This window comes from Sinohyriopsis cumingii, chromosome 9 (assembly GCF_028554795.1).
Source record: "Sinohyriopsis cumingii isolate HCF-2022 chromosome 9, ASM2855479v2, whole genome shotgun sequence".
NCBI lineage: Eukaryota > Metazoa > Mollusca > Bivalvia > Unionida > Unionidae > Sinohyriopsis > Sinohyriopsis cumingii.
In genome coordinates this window covers 77,924,455-77,935,445 of record NC_142969.1, presented here as the reverse complement: position 1 = coordinate 77,935,445, position 10,991 = coordinate 77,924,455, and the positions used below count along the sequence as shown (strand labels likewise).

The 10,991-nt window shown below is 32.8% G+C and overlaps 1 long non-coding RNA gene across 1 annotated transcript; it reads right to left on the bottom strand.

Annotated features, from left to right (window-relative positions):
• Positions 1-8,896: 8,896 nt before the first annotated feature.
• On the bottom strand, positions 8,897-10,321 carry LOC149792068 (uncharacterized). Its single transcript, XR_016423262.1, has 2 exons — positions 10,091-10,321; positions 8,897-9,231 (listed from the first exon to the last, which is right to left on the bottom strand). It is a non-coding gene; the product is annotated as an uncharacterized LOC149792068 (long non-coding RNA).
• Positions 10,322-10,991: the final 670 nt, after the last annotated feature.

Here is a 10,991-nt window from a genome sequence, read left to right as displayed (position 1 = left end):
ATTTCCTATCACCACGTAAAACCTGTATTGAGTAATTAAACTGTGGTTATTGAGGCTTGAAATTTCTACACTGGTTAAAATATCTTCTTGTCATTGGAAACGCCTTCCAGATAATTTCAATCCTGTTTGATAGAACGTTTTATACAAACAAAGATTAAATAAAGAATGAATGTGTGTATGGTTTCTTTCCTAAAGATCAATGAGAATTAAATGTTGGTGTCTCAGATTAGACCACTAATCATAAATTTGTTGACCACACGTTTACCTGTGTTGGTATTGGCTACCACAATCAAAGAAATTAGTCTTGAAAAAATATAATAGTGTTAATTACAATGCCAAATCATATTATATCTGAAATAATGTAGAAATTGAGGAATTAAATCAACATCAGTTTCACTATTGCTACGACTACAGAGCACTTTGTAATTCCACTGATTAAATATTTGAATAAATAATTTTACCCAAACCAAACACTGAATACAACAATACGAATGATTTCCACTTCAGCTCTGATCACAGTAGTGAGTAACGTCCAATTTAGCACGATTATAAAACCCTCTACTTGACCTAAGACACAATTAGTATTCTCTGAAAATACTATGACAACTTAGTGGAAACGTCCATTCTAGAAGTTCCTAAACTCAGAATCAAGACCGTTAATATGTTTGCCATTTATAATGACCTGAATATTTAATCCACAATTATACAAAAAACTTTAACTACGTATTCTGGTTTTTTTTCCTCACGAAATAGATGTTACCGGTCAGGTACAACATGAACTTGATTTGGACAAGGTTAATTTAAAAACCCATTAAATATTTCACAAAATGATGGAGAAAAAAATTGCCAAATACAAATGCAATGTTCATAACACTATTCAAACTCAGCAGCAGGCAAAATCAATGCTTGTATCATTTTAACAATCTCATACAATGTTATGTAGATCTGGTCTAATATAGCATGATTTGCATCATGCACCGCGGAGATCACAGTTAAAAAAGACAAAAAATAAAATACAGAACATTCAGTGCCAAGGGTATGACTTAATTAGAATAATATTGATGGTGTGATGTGGACCTTTAACATATTCTTCGACATCAACAATTGATCAGAATTAAAAACTTATGCGCACCAAGTTTTAGTTTAGTAAAAGAAAAGACATCAAAATGTTGGACATGAAACTCTAAGGGCTTTACTTTTTGAAACAGATTAATATATTACAAAAGTAAAGTAATTCCAAAAATAATAATAAGATTCCCATACAGAAACTGTATTTCTTAATGAATGATTTATTTGCAAGTCTCAACTGAAATATAAACTCTTTGTCAATTATGATTCATTGGAAGAAAATCTGTCCGTTTATGCATATTATAGGAAATCATACTATTATACATTTTCCCGGTTAACTTTACATTATATTTGTATTAACAACCTTACTTCATTTCTCAACTCCACTAAATATTTTCTCGATTGTTGAGTAGCTGTGTTTTCTGTTTACGTACCGTCTCTAATAAATATCCTGACCGAGCACTGACATCACCTTCAAGGTAGCCGTGCTAAATGTATCAATATTGTAGACGTAGTCAACTGTGCCATTAATCCTTCTTGATGAACAAGCTCTTTGATTTAAAAATTTTTTTTAGTACATGGTTTCAGCTGCAGGCTAACCAAACTAATACCAATTTAGTTTCAATGTTACATAACAGCTTATTCAACTATTAACCTAAGCATACAAAATCCATTTAGAATAAAGTACCGAGTTTCCATTTTAGTGACCCTCGCTAATAAATATCCTGACCGAGCACTGACATCATATTCAATAACAATACTGATAATAATAAAGAAGAGGAAGAAGAAAAAGAAGAAGAATATGAATATTAATGATAACAATAAATCTATTCAAATAAAAGGTCAAGAAAAGTTAAATTCAAAACACAATCGCAGCCACATCTTCCCGGAAAACCCGAAAGCCAAATGGTCAGTACTTTATACTGAATGGATTTCCTATGCTTAGATTAATAGTTGACTAAACTGTTATTTAACATTGAAAATAAATTGGGAAAAATATTGTGCTAAAATTACAGAGCTTGTTCATTAAGAAGGATGAAAGACACTGTTGAGTACGTATACATTATTGACAAATAAATTTAACACGGCTACCTTGAAAATGATGTCATTGCCCGGTCAGAATATTTAACAGAGAGGGTCAGTAAACAGAAAACACAGTTACTCAACAATCGATAAAGTATTTAGTGGAAGTGAGAAATTAAGTAAAGTGGAGAATTCAAATATAATGTGCGTTTAACCGAGAAATGTATACTAGTATTATTTGTTAAAATACGCAGCAACGATGTTATTATTTTATGACAAGTAATTGTTCAATGACAACATACACTTAGACGTTGACAAGAAGACTATGCTGAACAATCATATTATTTCATTAATGAACTAAAGAGTGTCTATACACCCTAAAACATATATTTCCATCTGTATCTTTTGCAAAAGATATGTTTTCTACTATATTTATATTCTCAACTTTACTTAATTCTGTTTACCGCCCCCCTTTGATAAATATGCTGACCGAGTAAGAAACATTACCTTCAATGTAGCCGTGCTAAATTTATATATACTGTAGACGTAGTCAACAGTGCCACTAATCCTTCTTGATGAACAGGCTCTCTAATTTTAGCTCAGTATTTTGCACATATTTATTAGCTAACGTTTGCTTATTTGCCTATAATTTGTATTTTTCATATCATAAGGTATATTTTAGTTAGTTTCGTTTCAAAATCACGATGTCTTAATAATAGTTGTTGAAATGATGAGTTTGGTTGTTATGATTGCAGATAAGTATATATAAGTCTTATTAACCATATTCTTCCAAATGTTGAACAGCTGGTGGTATTATATACACTAATGTCCCAACATATTTGGTGTATTTATTTTGCGCACTTCACTATCGTGATTAATGAATTTATATTTCAGGCATCACTTCACTCAAGACAGAATGTAAGGTTAGTACTATTTATCATTCCGGAAATTGTTTTGTAAGGGGGTGTCTATATGCTTTGAACTGTATTGGCGTATCGAAACTTTAACTCATCATTGAGTGCTGATTTATGTTAATAATACTATTTTGTCAGACTGTCTTTCTACCGTCAGTAATATTACGTCGATTGTCTCCATCATGATAGTTGTTTCATCATACGTGTTCTTTCATTCCTCATTTTCATAAGATTTAAGCTACACGTAAAGAACAAAAACTGCATTGAAATCAAAACTGTTTTGTGAGCAAATGTTCTCATGGAAAACTGACGCAAATACACCTATTGCATCAAACTCATCTCAATAGCTGCAATGTTTACTTTAATAATAAAATAACATTATATTTCAACATAGCATTGCTGTCATCGCCTAAGTGTATCTTGTCAATGAGCACCTATTTATATTGAAATTTTAACGTCTTTGCTGCTTTTTAAGGAAAATAATATATTCTATAGTTCACTGTTAGGGTACAATTACATTATACTTCTGCATAGACACTCTTGATATTCTATTACCTATACTGCAAACTCTTTTTATATTATGCCCATTCTGATGATAACCCAAAGAGATTGATTACAATGCATTTTAATCTTTTTCATTAAACGAAATGATCTATGGCCTCAATACGGTCTTCAAGTCTAATTTGTATGACACAGATAGTGTTTTCATCTCATTCTCAAAACAAAATACAACGGTGAACTAAGTTCTCTGGACACGTTCTTCCGTTTAACCTCTTTCAATCAGGTGAATGTCTTCTTTGTTTTTCTAAAAATGCATTGACTCCTTTTTTTACTTGGCCTTTAGCAGGAAAATAAGACCAGAGACTCTAACTGTGTTTGTGATGTGACACGTCTAACGAATTGTAATTATTTTTCTGCGATTGAAGTAAGCACAACATTATAAACAAAACGCATTTATTCAATATCAGTTTATATTCAGAATTGAAATATATAGACATGCATGTTCAAACAAAAAAATAAAAAACCATCAGAATGCAGTTTATCAAGGAACATGGAACAGCCAGTTTAAAGAGACATTAAAGAAGTTTAACCAAGGATATATTTATTATTTGGAATAGAAAAAAAAGAAATCCCATCAGGTAACTGATTGTTTATGCTACTATCGTTTCACATTACCCGAAAAGTTCTTTTTTTAAGAAAGGGTAATGTCATTATGTATATATTTCCAATCATAGGATTGTTCCCTGAAAATGTACAACTTACTTGTAGCAACAATCAATACTAATATGGAACTAATTACACAACTTTTTCAGAGAGTTGATAACACAATATTAAACAAATCATATTCATCTTCATAAATTCCTGCTGGTTTATCGTACAGTCTTTATCGTTTATATCTTGAGATGTTCTACACCGATGAGCATGCTATATTCATGCATCGTACTTAATAAGACAAAAAATATTATACAGATACAGGGGTACTGTATCCTTCAGAGCTGTAGGTTAGGATTAGTTCACATTTTTCTATATCATTACAATTGCATAAATAGTAATAATAATAATAATAATAATAATAACAAAGAAGAATATTAATATTGACTATATATATATATATATATATATATATATATATATATATATATATATATATATATATATATATATATATATATATATATATATTCAAATAAAATATCAAGTAAAGTTCAATTCATAACAAAACAGCAGCCACATCCGCCCCTAGAACCCGAAAACAAAGGGTCAGTACTTTATACTGAATGGATTTGTTATGCTTAGGTTAATAGTTGAATAAGCTGTTTTGTAACATTGAAACTAAACTGGCATTAGTTTGGTTAACCTGCAGCTGAAAAACCATGTAAAAAATAGTTTGCTAAAATTAGAGAGCTGAAGAAGGATTAATGGCACAGTTGACTACGTCTACAATATTGATAAATTTCGCACGGTTACCTTGAAGGTGATGTCAGTTCTCGGTCAGGGTATTTATTAGAGACGGTACGTAAACAGAAAACACAGTTACTCAACAATCGAGAAAATACTTAGTGGACTTTATACATTAATTAAAGTTGAGAATACAACTATAATGTAAGTTTAACCGAGAAATGTATAATAGTATGATTTCATATGATACGCAGCAACGATGTTACAGTTCTATGACAAATACGTGTTCAATGACAACATACACTTAGACGTTTAAACCTAGACTTTGTTGAATTGTCATATTATTTCATTAATGAACTAAAAAGTGCAGAGGCGTAGCTGGGGGGGGGGGGCAGGGGGGTACATATGTCCCCGGGCGCCAAGGTACAGGGGCGCCAAAATGAGGCTTACAACGTTACATGATAATAAGTAAACAAGGGTAATATTCAAAAATGTGATTAAACGGGGAGGGGCTGGGGCGCCAATTTTATAGTTCGTCCCCGGGCGCAAAATATCATAGCTACGCCTCTGAAAAAGTGCTGCTAATAAGACATGAGTCATTTCATTGATATATTTGTATTTATTTCCCATGATGAATTTTACACACACATGCACATGCACAGACACACATGCACAGACACACATACATGCATACACACACAACAAGAACAAGAACTACAATATCACTGTTTAATTCAATGCAGTTAGAGTGGCGTGCGTGAAGCTTAAATTATGGAGGACCCTATTCTTGCAATAATGCTGACATTTAATTGAAAAGGGAACGTACATGTTGGTTTTTTATTATTTGATTGTCTGTCGTGCAGAATTATATTTTATCTTATTCCCGTACACCGTTCTCTGGCCCTTTAGTTACTACAAGGAAATATTTAGGTTATCCGCGCAAGTACCTTGAGAGATATTTAGATCCGTATCACGTGGCCGGTAGTGACGTCATAGAATATATTCCTACCACCCAGACGAGCTAAATACGAAGATTGCTAGCATGATTCAGGTAATTTCTTTTCCCTTTTGCATAAAGGAAAATTGCGAGAACGACTTCCTAACTTCTCTGTAAGCGTGAACATTTTACCGTATCAGCTTGAGCCACTTTTGAAGACTAACAACGAAAAGGGTAGTGATGACAAGGCGTCATGTTCTTCGAATGATGAGGAGATTTTGCCGAGTGAAGAAGGACGACTCGAGAACACACAATGATTTGAACCAATTTATAGCATGCATTTCATATTTTTTTTAAAAAAATGAGCAGCACCACGTTACATTTCATTAAAAGAAACTGCAGGGTCTGGAAGTTAAGCAACTCCTGAGTGTATAAATCTGTAAGTTTTGGTCGACCCAAATTTTGATGATCCTCACTTGATTGCCTGAAACGTTTAAAATGTACCGATATTGCGCGTTATCAAAGTAAATGTCACCTCTGTCTGCGGCGGTTCGAGTCTAAGATTCAGCCAATGTGGGCATGTGAGAAAGCCTGCCAGTAGCTTCTCGTGGGTCGGTGGTTCTTTCCGGGGTTTTCCGGGTTCTTCCTCCACCATTAATACTGGCCGCCATGTATAGCCTATCGTGCTGAAAAATGGCGTTAAACCCCACAACAACAACAACAACAACAAAGTAAATGCTTGTAAAGCTGTATTCTAGTGGTTATGTCTTGCTAAATAAGATATTTTCGATATTAAGAAGCAAAGTTCTCATAGTTTTAAAAAGCAATGAAAGCCACATGTAGATTTTGTAAATTAAGAATTGCTGCATTGATTTAGAGCACGGATGCTAGTGTAAATAATGACGTGCTGACACTGTAATCACAGATTTTTTGTTGTTCATTATTTTAAAATTAAACTTCATTTACACCTTCACACAGTGAAATATATCTTTTCTTTTTCAAATAAAGGATAAGAGCCCACTCAGAATACAGGACTATGATAATGAATGTCAGTACACACCAAAGATAAACACCTTCTGTAATTTATAAACTCAAAAAATCACAGGTCAAACGTTATCATAAGTTGCACTGAATATTAACCTATTACATACAATTCTATTCATAATATCACATTGACTTGATAATGCTTATTATAAACTTTGAAAGGCAACATGCTGATAACTAATGTTGTTTTGTCAAACTTTATTTCAAATGCAGAATCAACATATTTGTAATCCGCATCTTTCCTTTTCAATAATTGCAAAATGTAGAAAGTGATTTTTAAACATTCATAAATGGTCAAAATTATGTTGTGCTCTTTCCTTACAGTCGTGACTGTGGATATTGCCAAATGATGAACTCCGCAATTGAGCGCTTATGCTGCGAAGAGGTGGAGGTAATTGATAAAAGAAGGGTGACCTGATATGTATAGCCCTCCATGAAAGTTTTATTGAAAGCTGCTTAAACAGACATGTGCTGGAAGTATCCCTGTATGAATACCTGGAACAACATGGACCTTTGGATGATAATAAGCCAATACATGAGTAATTTTTCCAATCTTATACAAATATCTTCAAAATTCCTGTTGATATTTTTGATCACTTGTGATAATATTTGGATCACATTTTACAAAACGAACTATTCGCACTATACTTCAAAGTGTTTTCAGCTTACAATTCATGGAGGCAACATTTTTGCGGAGAGATACATTTCATTATGATGTTGAAGCTATGATGGTCTTGAACGAATGAAAAGAATACAGTTTTTAAGAACAAAATGTTGCTTTCTTTTTAAAGACTTTACCCTTTTTTCTTCTCTTTTCTTTGGGCTGATATCTAAACATTTTTACATTATATAACCTGGATTGTGCCCATGTGCCATTAATATATATATATATATATATATATATATATATATATATATATATATATATATATATATATATAACTGCTTGTTTTGAGAAAGGAAAAGTAGGTTTGTTATAAATTGTAATAATTACTATGATGCAATCATGACAAAAAACGTTTTTTTTGCATATCAACTAGGTTTAATGAATCTTCAAGAACACAATAAACAAACAACAAATAAATAGAACAATTTTATAATGATATGGGTCATTTCACATGGATGATGTCTTGTATCAAATCTATATGCATTCAATGAAGATTAATAATTTTATAAAAATAAACATGTCAAAAGTAATTCACCGGAAGTACTCTAAGTACAATTCAGCATGATTTACCAAAGAAGAACTATCTAACTCTTGCATGAATTTAATCTTACGTGCATTCTATATTTAGTTTCAGAACATACAGACATATTAGCATATGTTTGTTGTTTCAAAAATCAGCGAATCTTTTCCCTCAGAGGAATATGTTGGTTTCAAATATGCTACACCATAAAAATTCCAGGATTTCAAAAACCATGATTTGTGCTTTATGATGAGTTCATCTTTTGAAAATTGTTTATATGATGCTGTGAGTGGTGGTGGATACTGCGATGCCCTTTTCGTGAACATGTATGCTTCTGTGTGCGTAGGCAATTCCTGCCTCAAGTCCAGCAATGCCTTCTTCAGGGTGCATTGTAACCTTATAGAATAAAAATGCAGCAAGATACGAAATCAATAAACCTTTTTAATTTTGAACTATTATATTTTCCTAATGATAGAATAACCCGTGTCCCAACATAATGAACTCGAATAAAATGTTTTCCATGAACTATAAATGTATTATTTTATTTATATATCAGATTTTACTAGAGATACTTACAGTGCCGGATTTCCCATTAAGCACATTTAGCACATGCTTAAGGCACCAGCCCATCAGAGGCACCAAAAAAAAAAAATCAAATTAAGTATTGATGATGAAATTAATGAATTATATATGACTATTTCGATCTCCTTGTATTTTGATTTCCTTTCCTTTTTAGCTTTTAACAGAGTTTGTTTTTAGTTTCACATTTTGTAGGCGGGGGGAGGGTACCATAATATTTTCAGTGCTTACGCCATAATCCAGCACTCATTACCTATTTACACTGAATATTACATGTATACATTAAAAATGGCTATTGTCAATCTACAGTTGACATCAATCATCCCTGAGAAATTGTGACAGCAGCTTATACACAATGACCTTGCTGTAGAAAAGTAGAATAAAACACATAACAGATATGCCAGAAACATATTTAGTAAAAATCAAACTAAAGGTTGGGTCTACTTTGTAGGACTTTATAACAGCCTCCGTCCCATTCTTGCTTTTTGGATAAACAACTCTCCACCGCTCCTGTCCAGTGTTGGTCACTGCATGTGCATTGTTTGAATTTTCATTATAGTGCAGGGCAGCTAGATGCAACCTGAAGAAATGAAAGCAAAAAGAAAAAAATAACCAGCCAGAATAAAATGGTCAGTGATTCTTGCTACTTACTGAGCTGGTTTTACAATTAGGGTAGGCAGGTAAGGTTTTTTCAATTTAGTGTTTAGACATTATATATACAATGCAATAATTAATATCTAATATACTAAGCGTTCCAAAGTACTGGGCGGAACTGGCTCAATTTCATGCAATAATCTAATAATCTTTTTCTGCAACAGTTTTTTTTTATCACCATGGGGGAAAAAAGTGCTAGGACCAGCTGAAAGGAAACACATGTATCACTTTTGCCTAATCTAATTGCATACTAGTTACATTGCAAGCATGGATCTATAAAAGAAGTGTGTGCTCTTGTGTGCGTAGTGATTCACAACTTTGCGGAACACTTCTAAGCCATGCGTTTGATGTATAGATGATAGTTTCTGAATGTCTCAGAGTATGCTTTATCCATAAGTTTGTATGCCCTGGATCCTAATCAAGAGAAATGATTGTGTATATGAACAGTTTATCAGTAGGTGCTTACATGTTTGGTTAAATCAAAGACGTATCGCGATATAAGCTCTTTAGACTAAGCCCGCAAAATAAATAGCACTGGTTTTCCCAAGCATATATATATATATATATATATATATATATATATATATATATATATATATATATATATATATAATATAATCTTTGATTAGATAAAATCTTGACAAAATTATGACCAAATCTCATTCTCTGTTTGGTTATACCGGTACCTCATGTGTGCACACATCTAGTATCAGTAACTGGATATTGAAATAGAGTAATGTAAACATAGGTATACTTTTCGATACACATTCTAGTTGTAAACATACCATCCTTCCATCCTTCAACCACTGTATGTCTTCCTAAATGGCACCATGTTCACATTTACAGAAGATGGTAGAAAGGTCCTCGTGCTTGTTTGTGATGGGGTTCATCAGTGATTCCCATGTGGCAACTTTAAGTTTACCATTGTCCTCACAAGAAGCTGCAACCCAGTAGGCTTGGTTCATTGTAGACCTGATCCACGGTTGAGTTAGTTTACCATCCTTCTGTTTTGCAGCTGCCTCCAGCTTCTTGGAGATGCCTGAAAATGAAAAAGCATGCATTCAAACAAAGGCATACTTTTGCATGAGAATAGCATCCGTAAGAAAATGACAATGTTTTCAATTAAATCCAATTTAATTATTACAAGACATATCTATATATATACCTTTTGCCAAGTGCCATATATCATAATGTAACTTAACAAACCAATTAATATGAAAATTCGTCAAATCAATCTATTGATTTGGTGGTTACTTTTAAGTATTAATATTATGATAGGAACGTGTGCTAGAGGTACATAATAAACAAGAGTTTAATGCAGCCAACAGCACATATACAAAGCTATTTTCAAGGACTCAATACATCCTTCGTTCTCATCTGAATGATTAATTTTATGTGTCCTTCTGGAATCAAGCTACAGCTTGGATAGTGACACAATAAAGTCTATTGAATACACTTGTCAGAATTGCCATGAGCCACACATAATGTATGAGTGTGAATTCCGGTCACTTGTGAATACGCAGCGCAAAAGACAAAAATACAAAATTCACGTTCTTCTTGTTCATTTTATTCTTATTATGCTCGTCCTTTAATACTTTTAGTGTTCCATGTCATGTCTTTGAATGTCATGGTTGAAGTCGACAACTTGGACACAAAGACACATTTTCTGGACAAAGGTGTGACTTT